Below are 14792 nucleotides of genomic sequence, written 5' to 3' on the forward strand. Positions count from 1 at the left end.
TCCCCCCGCAGCCTCCCCACCCACCCGCTTCCTCGGGTGGGCGTTTCCCTGGCACCCACCCTTCCCACCCACCTCTGCCCGTGCACCGGGGACCCAAGGCCGGGCTGGCGCGGCGCAGATGTCGCCGCCCACGCACTCCTCCTCCTCCTCCTCCTCCCTTCCTCTCCGCCCATTGATGGTTGGGGGGGGGGGGAGGCTCAGCCCTCCCCAGGCAGTAAAGCCATTCCGCTGGGGCTGGAGCCATCGCATGCATTCCAAGCTGCGCGGTTGCATTGCATTATTCCCCTGCCCCACCCCCGCCACCTTTTTGGGTGGAGCAAGGAAGGAAGGCAGGCAGGGCGTGGGGAAGGGGGGGGGGCTTTTGTTTGGGTTTGTGGTGCCTCCTCCCCGCCCAGCCCCACCGCCCTCCTCCTCTTCCTCCTCCTCCGCCCACCCCCACCTTGAGGGCAAGGAGAGAGAGAGAGGGAGAGAGAAGCCGCCTCTGCCGCATCGCATCTCTCTCCTCTCCCCCCCCCCCAGCAACCAACCACCGCTTTCTTTTCCCCTCCCATCGGCCCACCCTCACCGGGGCCCCAATGCAATCCGATGCGTCCCCGGTAAGGTTCCGCCGCTGCGCTACATTGTGCCCTCTCTTGTTTCGGGAGCCTCCACCCACTGGCCCACCCTACATTTAGCACATCATGTGACCCGGGTAAGTCATTTGCAAGTACAACAGTTCTCTGTGTTGGCCCCCCCTCCCCTCCCCTCCCTTTCCAACCCCCCCCCCCCCATTCATTTCCTGAGAACTGCATAGAGCTGATGAGGGGAGACTGGGGAGTGTGTGCGTGTGTATATGAGGCACCCGGATTTTGTGTGTGTGTGTGTGTGTGTGTGAGTGTGAATGTGTGGGTAAGTGAGTGAGAGCGAGAGAAAAAGAGAGGGGACCTTTATAAGGGAAAAGAAAATTTCTTCTGCTCTGCAGCTCCTGCTCAGGTCTGTTGCCTCTTTTAGTTTCTTCTCGAAACAAACCTAAAGAAATATATTCTGGGTCCCTTGTGCTGTCCCGTACAGTCACTGAGTTTTATCTTTGGGGAGGTGGTTTGGGGTTTAGTTTTTTTTTTTAAAAAAGAAAAAACCTAAAGAAGTGTTTGGGCTCTTATTGGAGGCGTGGGTTTTTTAACGAAGGCAAAAAAGGAAGGGAAAAGGGGTTTCTTTCTTCACCTAGCCAAGGAAAACATACTATTGGGACATTCTCAGTCCTGCTAAGGGGAACCCTCTTCAGATAATGCATTTTAGCAGTGTAAATTGACATTGGGGAAAACTGTTGGCTCAAATATTGGGGAGTGTGGGGGGAGGGCGAGGTTTGAGAGGGAAACAAAAACAGCAGGTTGAATTGGGAGTTGTGCTGTACTAGTTTGTCACTCAGTTGTTTGCCTGGGTGTCTGTGAGGGGAGAGATCAGCCAGCAAAGGGTTAAGGTTCTCTGATGACACTTTCTCGGTCTTAATTGTGCTACAACCATTATTGTTCTGCTAATAATGGTATGGAACTGTCACTTGCCACAATATTGCTCATGCAATGGAGATTTTTTTGGGGGGGTTGGGGGAACAGATGGTTTCTGACTGGCACACCCCCCCCCAACCTTTCCATTAAGGTAGCCCTGGCTGGAGTTGACAAAGGGAGAAGTTTGCGTTTAGACTACTAGTGATGAATATTTGAGATCCAGCCTGGTAACTGTGCTACTTGTCTCAATATAAGCTTGTGGAAATGTGAGAGTACTGACCTGGGTGCCATGAGCTGGTGTAATTTGCTGGAAGTTCATATGCAGAATTCTTATTTGGCTCGCTGTCGTTAGAACTTCTGATGAACTTTTTTTTAAAGTGAAAAGTGGCAGGAGGGGAGCCAAACACTTAATGAAAAAAGCAGATAAAGCACACTCGCCTTGTATCGCTTTGTGCAGCATTCTCTTTAACATTTTCCTCTCTACGGACAAGATGCATACTTTAATAATAGTTATGGAATTCAGCTGATTTCAAAGCTTGCAATGGTGGTCTCTTAAATATATAAGTACAGTAGAATGCATAATCTGGATAAACATGCTGTAGTTGGCATTCCAATGCTCAACACAGGTTCTGCTTCCAGCTATTTCAAAGCAATGTATTAAATGCATTATTTAATTTCAAACCTGCTTGTATGTATGTATGTATGTTTGTTTGCTTCTCCTCCTCCATTGAATAAGCATTACCGAGCTCTTCGCAGAAGCATTTGTATTTACATCAAAAGCATGTGCATAAGCGGTTACGCCAGACATATGCCAATCAAGCAAACGTCACGCTTTTAAAACCACCTAGACTTGCCCCATTCCCTCTTTTTACTGGAGGACAGAGTTGGTTAGCTAAATCAATGGTCTGATCTGGAATGCGTGTCTCATAATGGGTGGGACGAATGGTGCTTCACTTTGCGAGGAGGAGTGGTCAGCTTTTCAATACAGGGTGTAACCCTTTTTGTCAGGATCCTATTATTTTTTAAGGATGTTGCAACAGAGAAAGAGAGATTTGGGGGGTGGGGAGAGAGAGAGAGAGAAACAGAAAGCAACTGTTCAATTTTACCATTGGCAGCATTTCCCTTGCTGTGCTCTACTTCTGAAAGTGCTTAAGATGGAGTTGCCTGCTGGAGAACAAAGATGTGAGACTGAAAAGATGCTGAAGGCTAACACCTTGTTGTTCTGTGCCATGAGTTAGGTCGTTTGGCTCACAAAATCCTGCTTTGATTGGCTGACAGCCGGGGAAACAAATTGGCCCAATTTAAGAGTCATGTGGTGAGGAGTGGGCTGGAGATGTCGGTTTCCATGGTGTCCTCTCTCTCCCCCTCCCCACCCCAGGCTCCAGTATCTTGGCAGGTAGGAATTCATGGCAGTCTTACAAGGCTTCTTTATATGGCCCTGGTATGTGAGCTCCATTTTCTGCCTAGCTTTCAGCCTCAGCCTTGAAATGAAACAGGAGCAGTGAAGTGTGTATACACACACACACACACACACACACACCCTTCTAGTGTCAGCAATGGCACTGAAAAGCTTCAGAGATGGGATAGCACAGATACTTCCTTGGGTGTGCAGATAAAAGTAAATACAAGCTGAATTCCTTCCCTTATGACACAGCACACTTATGTTTGTCAAAGTGCATCGCTGGTTGGAAAACGGAGCACTGGCACATTGTTAGAAGTGTTGGGCATACTCTCTCCGTACCTGGCAAAGTGAGGCAAGTATTCGTCTCCCTCCCTCCCTCCCTCCCTTTTCTGTTCCTTCACTGTGTATTTGAGCGCACTGGAGAGCTAGCTTTCTGAGCAGCAGTATTTTCCCTCTGCCTCATGCGCAAACACAATGATGTCACTTTCCTTTTTCTGCTCTCGGGTGGGTGGGGGAGAAAGAAGAGGGCTGGGCCACTCCTATTTGCTCTCAGGTCACGCATGGTGTTTCCTAGGGCTACTGCGGATACCATTGTCGGGGTCAGGAGTTTCTTCTCCTATGGAATCAAAGGTGACGCTGAGGAAGGAGCAGTGGGTGGCAGCGGGGGCAACTTCTGGCCATGTTCTGTGGGGAAGGATGGATTGTGTAAGAACTCTCGGCATGAGGGAGGGGAGATGTTGCAGTCTTCTTTTACCTGTGCCAGGCAGGGGTTAAGTGATTTTTGTCAAATGAGGGATTGCAAAAGAAAAAAAAAACCTCCCCCCCCCAACCCAGCCACTCCCTCTGGATTTCTATATGAAGCTGAGAAGGCGTAACCACTCGTGTAATGTTATATTTAGGATTTATTCCCTTGCTGCCTTCGAACACATATTTGCGCAATTCCCATACGTATGCACTTGCCCTCCCCAAATTGCAGCCCTCTTCTTAAAAAAATCCTCCTTCGAAATGCAATGTTGAATGTGCACAACTGCCTTCTGAGCAGCTCTTCGCAGGCTTTTATGGACCTCTGGGCGAAAGGTATTCTACACACACACACACCCCCAGCAAGAACACGCAGTTTACTTACTCCTGCAATCGTTAATCCACCTTCTCGCCTTTGCTCCTAAGCGCCAGGACAGCTGTGAGGATTGTGAATTGGGATCTCTCCAGGGTGAGGACTCGGTTTCAAGGGTCTTTCTGGACTGGGCAGGGGGAGCTTCACAGTAGGGCTAGATCACCCCTTTCGTATGCCTCCACTTCAGTGCCTGGTATCGCCATTTGAAAGGATCTCAGGCAGTAGCATGTGGCGAAGGACCATGACCCGCTGCTGCCAGTCAGAGAATACCAGGCTGTTAGATGAACCAGTGTTGCAAATCTCTATAAGGTGGTTTCATGGCTTCACCCACAACTTATAGACCTTCCTAATCTTCCCAGGTGCTCGGATCAGCTGCAGTAGCTCATATGGGCAGCCAGATTCCAACCCACGAGTCACAACTCCTTTTAAGCAAGCATTCTTGCTTAAAATATTGCCATTTTATCTTCGCTTGCAAGCGACCTTGCAAAAGTGTGGGTGGGATCGGAGGCAAGGTAGAGGTATTACCAAAAGGAGAATGCGGTACAGTCCGTAGCTCGGGACTGGATCGTGAAAAAGTGGCCTTGAAGAAAATTGGGTTGGCAGCTTTAGCCTTTTTCTGAGCCAAACAGTATATACCTAACAAGCTATCTAATGGACCCAGGTGAAGTGGTGAAATAAGTCCCTGTAAAAATAATTAATTAAAAAGATCCCAGTACGGAGGAAGGAAGGACAAGACCATGTCCAGGAAGTGCGACAGTGCAAGGCAGGCCCCAAACAAAATTTGTGTTGCTTGAAAGAAGCACAAGATGATGTGTGAGAGACTGGAGAGGATTGTGGAGGTGGGGGGTGGGGACAGGAAATAGAATGCAAACTCCGACATATATCAGGGTGTGGTGTGAACTGGGTCCCCCTCCCATTAATAGCAGCAGATGGCGTGGAAAACAGCTGGTCTGAAGGCACCGGTGGTGGAAGTCGAGAGCAGGAAGTGTCCCTCTGAATGCAGCAAGAGGGCTTTGGACTGGAGTTGAGAAGGAGGTGGGGAAGACAGCAGCAGGAAGGAGGAATTATTTAACCAGTGGGGGCTCCTATGTTGGCTTGGAAAAGGAGTTCAGAAATTGGAAAGTGAACAGTACTGCTGTTATTTATCTGAAAGTCTTGTCAGCCAGCCAGACATGCAAAGGGAGGGTGGGCTGAGGGTTGAGGCCAAGCATATAAAGTGATATATTCAGGCTTCTCTGCTGATTTTTTTTAAACGATAGGCCGCTAATATAAGCAGAACAGCTTAACTCCCCATAACAAGCTTTCCCTTTAATTTTGTTAAGAGGGAAGGATATTATATTCAAAGGCTGCTTTTTATCAAGGTCCCCTTTGCAGAGGAGATAAAAGGCTTTCTGACCCCCTCTTAAAAAATGCACTTGTTCGTGTGGAGAGATCCCATCCTCCTGTTGCACCAAAAAGGTTGGGAGTAAGAAGTTATTTTGGGGCATTCTTGTATGATGATGCATGATCTTTGTTTACTCCTTCTCCGATGACATTGCCTTAGGTTGAGAGAGGAAGACCCACACCTTTTCTTAGTGATTTCTGAGACAGGAAGACTAGACCCACTAAGTCTCAAAAGGGGTGTGTGTGTGTGTGTGTGTGTGTGTGTGTGTGTGTTGTACAGGGGACATGCTGCATCATTTTGTAGTGCACCAAAACCTGCTGGGACTGAAAGCTTTCAGCTAGGAGGTTGCAGTGGGTCTGCACTGTTTGTCCTGGTCTGCACTGAACCTGTGGTTGCCAGCTAGGCATGTTTGCTTTCTGCGCAAGCTCTGAGGCTGGCACAGCTGCGCATCGTTCCTGCTTATGGAGAAGGCTGCCTTTTGTTCAAGGGAATGCAGTGCTCCAGCTATAACTCTACTCTAAGGGAGCCTTTAGGGTAGGTCCTCAGGAAACACTGGCCCATTTGTGTGGGGTCAGGGGGCAAGGAAAGGTACTTCAAATTCTCTTTTCCGTTTTGCAAAACTTCCCAGCCCTGTGTGCCTAGAATAAGTCTTACTCTCTTTGGGAGCTCAGGAAAGTGGATAAGCACCAAGCTAGTTTTAGCTTAGCATTGGGAGAGAACAAGTGAAGTGAATATCTGCCTCTCTGGCCCTATTGCCCATGGCGGAGGAATCCCATGCATGGAGGCCACCTTTCGAGTGTTAGAAACTCAGATATACAGGTGAAACTCGAAAAATTAGAATATCGTGGAAAGGTTCATTTCTTTCAGTAATTCAACTTAAAAGGTGAAACTAATATATGAGATAGACCCATGACATGCAAAGCGAGATATATCAAGCCTTTATTTGTTATAATTGTGATGATTATGGCGTATAGCTGATGAGAACCCCAAATTAACAATTTCAGCTTTGGGCTTTTCATCAGCTGTACGCCATAATCACCACAATTATAACAAACAAAGGCTTGACATATCTCGCTTTGCATGTCATGTCATGAGTCTATCTCATATATTAAACTCCAGTAGCTAATGAAAACAATTGCTTACATAAATGGACTTTTCCACGATATTCTAATTTTTCGAGTTTCACCTGTATAAGCTATGGCTCCTTAAACCAGGTTCCCCGTCCCTCTGCCCACCACACAAACATAGGAAGCCCATTTGCCATGGTTATTTGAAAAAAAGATGGCACAGGACTGATGCATTGTGGGATTAAATGCTTCCATATTCAAGACTGGGCTGGGTCAGTTTTTAGGAGTTGGGAACTTGTTTGGACAGATACAAAACAAAACAAAACTCCAAAAGTAAGCATCCAAAGCAATCCAGAAAGAGAGATACAAAATCTCAAGCTGGAATTTATTAGTTAAAAATGTGGATTTATTAGTAAACAAACAAAAAAAAAAGCCCAACACATTTTGGTCTGTAGTTGTTTTAGGCCATTATCAGGAGCTATAAAATGAACAACACCTCACATAAATTTTAAACAGTAAAAAACTAATCAAATAACTTTTGAGTAAGTATATATAAACATATACATAAAGTATATATAATTTGCTTACTTGGTTTTAAATGGTTGACTTTTTTGTGACGTAAATTGTTCCTTTTACACCCCTTGATGTGTAAAGAAGTGTTGGGCTGTTGTTGTTGTTTAATTGGGTTTTATAAACAAGAATAACATTATACAAATAGGTATGCCAGCATTTTCTCATGTCATTTGTATATCACAAAAATACCATAATAAATGTGGAAAAATATCTGCAACGTATGTTTCATTATTAGTGATCAATGTATAAATTCTTGGTTTATGAATTGGTTTGAACAATTAGGAAGAAGAAGAAAAAGGAGGGGACTGGCGAGTGGGCTGGGGTCGGGTGGTTATGCTTCTGTTATTCCACATAGTGTGTATGAGGGGTTGTGTCAGTGTTACTTGTATGGGTTCTCTTACTATTCACTTATTGTATTTCCTTGGTGGTGAAACAAAATAGAAAATTCTTTCCAGTAGCACCTTAGAGACTAACTGAGTTTGTTCTTGGTATGAGCTTTCGTGTGCATGCACGCTTCTTCAGATACACTGAAACAGAAGTCACCAGACCCTTAAATATAGTGAGGGAGTGGGGAGGGGTATTACTCAGAAGGGTGGTGGGAATGGGTGATCAGCTGATAGGTGTGGAAAACCTGTTAACGACTCTTGTTGTTGTTCAGTCGTTCAGTCGTGTCCGACTCTTCGTGCCCCATGGACCAGAGCACGCCAGGCACGCCTATCCTTCACCGCCTCCCGCAGTTTGGCCAAACTCATGTTAGTTAACGACTCTTAACTGGCTGCAATTAGTCTTGCAGGGAATGGTGGTGGTGAGAGAGGTTGAGTGTGGCTTAGGGTGTGGTTGGTTGCCTTTGTTTGGCTGTAGTGAGAATCGTTTTTTTGTGTGTGAGCAGGGTGTGAGTGTGTATTTTTGAATCAGGTTAGCCAGATTGATTCATATGCTGTTGGGGGATTCTATTTGTTGTCTTGTTGGGCTGTGTATGTGATAAAGGGGAACCAAACCGGGAACCACCCCGGAACCAAACTGGGGTGAAGGCATCTTCTTCTATTTGTGTTGGGTCTGTGTTTTAACCAATAAAAACCAGCTGCAGCATCTTCAGATTTCACATCTCTTTATGGAAAATAGTCTAAAAATTGTGTCCAAGATAACACCCCTCCTAAAGCTACCGCAAGCCTGTTACCCCTGGTATCTTGGAGGTCTTTTTTCTTACACCTTGGCCCCCTAAGTTACTGGAGGAGGATTCCGATTAGTGTGTGGAATTCGCAATTTAATGTTCTCTGAGCAGCGAAAAGGCCATAGGGATGCTTGTTTGCAGTTATTAAGTGCTTGCCAAGTGTGTTCTCCCTCCCTCAACAAAGGCAGAGAAGTTTGCGGCAGGTTTGGTCGTATTGGATTTCCCATCGTAGCTGGAAATGGCGGCAGCCTCCCCAGTTTCTTTTCGTTGAGAGCTTTGTTTTGGAGCAGGAAACTCGAACGCTAGATCCTGCAAAATTAGAAAATTCTTTCCAGTAGCACCTTAGAGACCAACTGAGTTTGTTCTTGGTATGAGCTTAAGTGTGCATGCACACGAAAACTCATACCAAGAACAAACTCAGTTGGTCTCTAAGGTGCTACTGGAAAGAATTTTCTATTTTGTTTCGACTATGGCAGACCAACACGGCTACCCACCTGTAGCTAGATCCTGCAACGGTATTAGGCTTCACCACATCATCTCAAAAATTCTGACACAAAAAAGGGTGGAGCCTGGAGGCGTGCATCAGGTTAGAAAGGATACAGGGCACAATCTGATAAGGTATAGGTGGAGCCAGGTGAAATCTGGCCGAATCCTGAATTGTACTGGCTTTTCTGTTGTCAGAACTGGTTGCTTTATTTACTGGTGAAATGCTGGCTGGCTGGCAGCCCTGTTTGTTCCTGCATCCGTGTGGAAAGGGAACCTCCAGCTATTGTTACAGGCTCTTTTGTCAAAGTGGGTTGGGCCCGTGTATGTCCCAGTGTGCCAGATTTGGTTCTGTATTTTTAATTTTGAGTCCATTGCGTGGGACTCTGCCCGCTTCATTTCGCAAGGCAAAGCCCATGGTTTAACCTTCTCTGCAGTAGAAGGGGAAAACATAATGTCTTCTCACCCCAGGAAATGAGGTCTTCTTTTGGGGGGTGGGGGTGGGGTGGTAGAGTTGGAAAAGCACTGGTGGAGCAGTGAAACCTTGACTTTCTAAACTCTTGGCTAATGGTTGTACAGCTGCAGCCTTCAGGAGTGGTGAAAAGATGCAAGGAGATATCCATTTTCAAGGAGGAGACATAACACTGTATAAAAGACATAGAGGAATGGAATTAAGCCATTATTATTGTCAGGAAACCCCCCTCCCCTCGTCCTCCCCCTCCTCAACCGGAAGCAACCATTCCTCCGGTGGGGAGGGGGAGTCAGAGGCAGGAAGGCGGTGCAGGGACTGTGAGAGGATCACAGAGCCTCCGCGCCGAGGGGAAAGCGGGGAACGGGGTCAGGTTCCCACGCTCCGAGGGCGCAGGCAGGAAGGACGCGGAAGGGGGAGGCGGGGGTTCAGAATCCCGCGCTTTTTTGCTGGACAAAGAACCGGAAGGGGTCATTCCTGGACTCTGCGGAGGGATGAGATGGACGTTTGATCTTTTGCTCCACTGTACATAGCTGTGCACAATAAAGAACTTAGTTTTAGAAGTTCTGCGTCTGGCGCTTTACTCATGAGCAACCACTGAACGTCCTTACAATTATGGACTTTGGCTAGAAGACTCTGCCATGAAATATATGCTGTCTGCAACATGAAAACTCTTGGTTTTGAAGGATAACTTTCTGTGCAGCGAAAGACTTGCTTTTTGGTGTTTAACTTTGTAGGTGTGTAATACATAATCTCATCTTTTCTTTTCTCCAGTAGGAAAATATACTTTTAATATAAGTCTTGTGTTCTAGTTTGTTAAAAGCATTCTGCACTTGAGTGCCATGGATGAAATTTTGTTTTCTTGTTATGAAAGCACAGAGAAGTTTCTCGTGGCTTTAAAAGGGGGCTTCTGGGAGTACAGATCAGGCAGGAGTGGTATTTGAGCAATCATAGCGCCAAAGTGATTGTTTTACTTAACATCACTAACACAGCTCTGTTGAAGTCTTGGCAGAAGTTGTTGCTTCAGTTAATAGCATGTGGTTCCTGAAAGGGGTATGCTGTATCTCTTAGTGTGGGGAGGGGAAAGGATGGTAGCCACAAACGCTGCAGCTGTTGCTTAAACTACAAGTCTTGGCTAGGAAATTATCCACGGCGAAGGAAATAATGGAAGCTGGGTGACCTGGAAGGCTTGGGCAGAACCCTTGATCTGATCCTCCTCCCATTTCTGCCCATTTTAAACGCTTCTTTGTCCCATTTCCTCTTCAGCCCATTGTTGACTTACATTCTCTGGCCTCCATAACTATATTTCTTACTCATCGCAAGATGCAAGTGTGCAGGACATGTATGGCAACACTGGGCCTTTGTGTCCATTACACCACAGACAAAAAAAAAAGTCTCTAAGCAAACCCAGGTTCTAAAGTACATTTGCTTATTTTGAGCAATGTTAGATTATTTTATATATCATTCATGTTTCAACTTTTGGGAGTTTAATTTTGGGGCAAATAAGACCATGGTAGTAATGTGTAACTTTGGCCACCTCATGAGAAGAGAAGACTCCCTGGAAAAGAACCTGATGTTGGGAAAGATGGAGGGCACAAGGAGAAGGGGACGACAGAGGATGAGATGGTTGGACAGTGTTCTCGAAGCTACTAACATGAGTTTGGCCAAGCCGCGGGAGGCAGTGAAGGATAGGCATGCCTGGCGTGCTCTTGTCCATGGGGTCACGAAGAGTCAGACACGACTGAATGACTGAACAACAACAGAAGTAATGTGTATATAGATGGAGCATATAGATGGAGAGAAGTTCATGGGAAAGGCCATAGCTCAGTGCTTTGCATGCAAATAGATTGGTAGTCTGATAAGACAGTTTCCTGTGTTCCTACGGAGAGATGGGTTAGATGGTTTGGGAAGCAGCAGTGCCTATAGTAGGGGTGAAATCAAGAACAGCAGGAAAGAGCAGGGTTCCCTGTCCACTAACCACCGAAAACCCTCTTCTATACCTCTGTTGGTTCTGAATTGTCACCAAATATTATTGGGTGTTCCTAAGCCTTCTCAGATGTTCACGACAGCTAGGAACTTATATCTAGAATGGAAAGGGTTATACCAATGGGGATAAATTCAGTGCTGGTAGGACAGACTTACAGAAGTATGGACTGCACACAGCCCTAGTGATTGCAATTGGATTGAAAATGCAGCTGTCCCAGCCACGTCGAGCCCAGAAAGTACCACACATAAACACTAACTCCATTTATCAGTCCCTGTCATTGCAATGACTTGGGCTGGCGCAGTAGCAAATGGAGCCCAACTTCTTGTAAACAAAATTTCTCACGCATGCCTGGGGTTTCCCAGATGGAGGCACAGCTTGACACACATGGTGCCTCCAGAACATTTAGCATTGAGCACTGTCAGGAATGACCTGGGACCAAGAGCGGCAAATTTATTGAGTACCTACGACTACGTAGGCAGGTGGACAGCTGTGGCCTCCAGCATCTATTTTGGTGGCCATTACGATTTCATTCTGATTTGTGACTGTTTTATAAGCAGCAATGCCTTCTATCACTCCTTGAGGTGGGCCAGGTTTCAATTTCTCGTATTTGGGGCAAGTTGTTCCATTCAGTGGGCATGCCCATCCAATCTAGATTTGGTGCTTTTCACTGTTGCATTGAAACACCAGTCAATTGACCACATACGTGCTGACTTCCAGGAAAACCGGACAAGAAATCCCTTTTGTATATGGCAGTCCACCATTCATTACTGCACCATGAAGTCATCTGATAGCAATGAGGAATGAAGGCCCTCTTCTCCCCAGTCCTTGGGGGGTCATGCATGCCCCCACATCTAGGAGCAAATACTCCTTCCCTTGCAACTCTTTCCGGAGAGTTATTTCCCTCAATGAAGACAGATGGCCTGGTTTCTCCACACATGCTACAACTGGAGGCATCTCTGAACAGGGACATGGGGATAAGGATAAGGAGAAAGGAGGTGCACAGTCTGTCGTCACCGTGGCACAAGTCAGCAGCGTCATTTTCTGTGATGAGGAATCTCCATGTGATCTGACACGGTACTTCTTTTTAACGCTTTAGGAAAGACCGACTCTGAAGTCTTCCGTCAAGGATGCTTTAGCTGAGATTCCTGCATTGCAGGGAGTTGGACTTGATGACCCTCGGGGTCTCTTCCAACTCCACAGTTCTATGATTCTGGAAGTCTAAGGGTTTTTGGGTTTTTTTGGTAACTTAAAGTGATAAGGTCCATTCTCAAAGAAATCAGCCCTGAGTGCTCACTGGAAGGACAGATCCTGAAGTTGAGGCTCCAGTACTTTGGGCACCTCATGAGAAGAGAAGACTCCCTAGAAAAGACCCTGATGTTGGGAAAGATGGAGGGCACAAGGAGAAGGGGACGACAGAGGACGAGATGGTTGGACAGTGTTCTCAAAGCTACTACCATGAGTTTGGCCAAACTGCGAGAGGCAGTGAAGGATAGGCGTGCCTGGCATGCTCTGGTCCATGGGGTCACGAAGAGTCGGACATGACTGAACGACTGAACAACAACAGAAGTGATAAGGAAGACCAGAGACAATAATGTGTTCAGTGTTTGATAATTATTTGACTGGCAGAACAAAGCAAAACAAATAACTGCTCTGCACCTTGTAGTTGCTGGATCGTCCTCAAGTTGTTTTGTGTTTTCTTCATGTTGCTCATTGGTTAACAGAGAAGCTGAACCACAGCGGGAACCAAAATCCAGGTGTGCAGGGCCTCAGACCCCAAAGGCTCATCTACCACAGTGTTATCGCACTACCATCTATTTTACAGCTTCCTATCAAACACCTGTTTTAACTTACTGGAGAAATAACGGATGCTATTGTCCCCCCCCCCTTATTCACTTTAGTTCCTGCTGCATTGACTAAATGAAAAATAATTGAAAAGGTGAGGGTTTAGAGTCCTTTCTGAGAGGGAATGCTCAGAGCATCTGTGCAGTTCTCTATGTATGCTTAAATAGCTTATGTTTACGTTTCCGAGCACAATTCAAAGTTTAGGACCTTTAAAGCCCTAAATGGCCTCGGCCCAGTATACCTGAAGGAGCGTCTCCACCCTCATCGTTCTGCCCGGACACTGAGGTCCAGCGCCGAGAAGCAGAGCTACAGGGAACCAGGCAGAGGGCCTTCTCAGTAGTGGCACCCACTCTGTGGAACGCCCTCCCATCAGATGTCAAAGAGATAAACAACTACCTTTAGAAGGCACCTGAAGGCAGCCCTGTTTAGGGAAGTTTTTAATGTGTGACATTTCAGTGCATTTTAATCTTCGTTGGAAGCCACCCAGAGTGGCTGTGGAAACCCAGCCAGATGGGCGGGGTACAAACAATAAATTATATTATTATTATATTATTTTACAAAAAGGTATCTTCACATATGCATTTTTTAAGTAGCATGTGCCATCTGTAATGCTTTTTCTGTACATTTAATATTAAGGAATTTATTTGCACAAAAGTTTTATTTTTCATTTAATTCACTGTACAGATGTTTGGCTGTTTAGCATAGGGATGAATATCAGAAATGAGATCTTCATTGTAGCAGCAATCCTGTTGTCATTTACCTGGTTCTAAGCCCCATTGAAACCAGTGGGACATGCTTCTTAGGAGACAGATATAGGATTGTGCTCTGAGAATCTTGCTTTGTTGGGAGAGATTGTAGAATAGGCACCATCCCACCATGCCATATTGCTTTTTTCTTCTACATTGGAGACATGTACCACAGTGTATGGTCTTTAATTGTACTTTTCCCCCTCTGCAGATTTAGAGTGGGTTAGAATACTGAAACACAGCCTAATAATTACGATGGAATAACCAAAATATGATTGCTGGTTTTTAATGCCATGCAGACAACATGTTTCAGTGGCCTTCAGACAAATTAATTGGGAATGCCTTTTGTGCTGTTTTAAAGATAAGTGAGTATCTGTTTTGGGAGATTCATATCAATAATGGCACCTGAATCTCATAGGTTACCTCCATTCTCATTTGTTTTATAATAAATAATGTGTTCCAAGTTCAAGATCTTCCTTTTGCATGTTCACTTGAGGAGTGTTTCTCATCTGTTGATACTGCAACGAGTGTGAATGTCCAATTCCTTTCCACTCCCCTACGCCAAATCCATCTTTTGGTTAATTTCCATCTGAAAAGTAAGAATAGACAGTGAATTAGTTAAGCTTTCTAAAAAATGTTGGGGAAAGCAACTCTCAAACAATCTCCAGGAGGCTTTGCGCTGAGAATTGCAGCCATTGCTCTTTAAAGTCAATAAAAAGCTAATTGAAATCCCTTCCTGATGATTATCTAAGCCTTTTACCACACCTTCCCATGGCACATATATTTTTCCTGACATGTCTCTTTTCTGTTGGAGGGATGTTCACTTTGCATTTCTGAAATTTCAGTACTTTCTTGGAGACTGGGTTGCTATGCTTACAAAAATATAACAACAACAAAAAAGTCTCCGACTCCAACAAAAGGCATAATGAATTGTGATGTAGGCCAAGACTTGACAATGTGGATTTTGTCCTATATCCTGCGTTCTATATCCTCAGGTACTTCACTTTCCCCTCTTGCTCCAGCCAGTCACCCCCCAGTCCAGAAGTGGGGCTGTCCATGAGTAACGTATGACC

At 45.6% G+C, this 14792-nt stretch overlaps 1 protein-coding gene across 3 annotated transcripts in view; it reads left to right on the top strand.

Moving 5' to 3' along the window:
* Positions 1–524: 524 nt before the first annotated feature.
* Positions 525–14792, top strand: part of KLF12 (Kruppel like factor 12) — a 236330-nt gene continuing 222062 nt past the window's right edge. For 2 of the 3 annotated variants that reach the window (XM_033147970.1, XM_033147972.1), the window contains exon 1: positions 525–691. The gene's annotated coding sequence lies outside the window, so the exon portion shown is untranslated. Of the gene's footprint in view, positions 692–869; positions 973–14792 lie in introns of those variants that run through there. The other variant, XM_033147971.1, reaches the window with a different exon arrangement.

The sequence above is a fragment of the Lacerta agilis genome, chromosome 4 (assembly GCF_009819535.1).
Source record: "Lacerta agilis isolate rLacAgi1 chromosome 4, rLacAgi1.pri, whole genome shotgun sequence".
NCBI lineage: Eukaryota > Metazoa > Chordata > Lepidosauria > Squamata > Lacertidae > Lacerta > Lacerta agilis.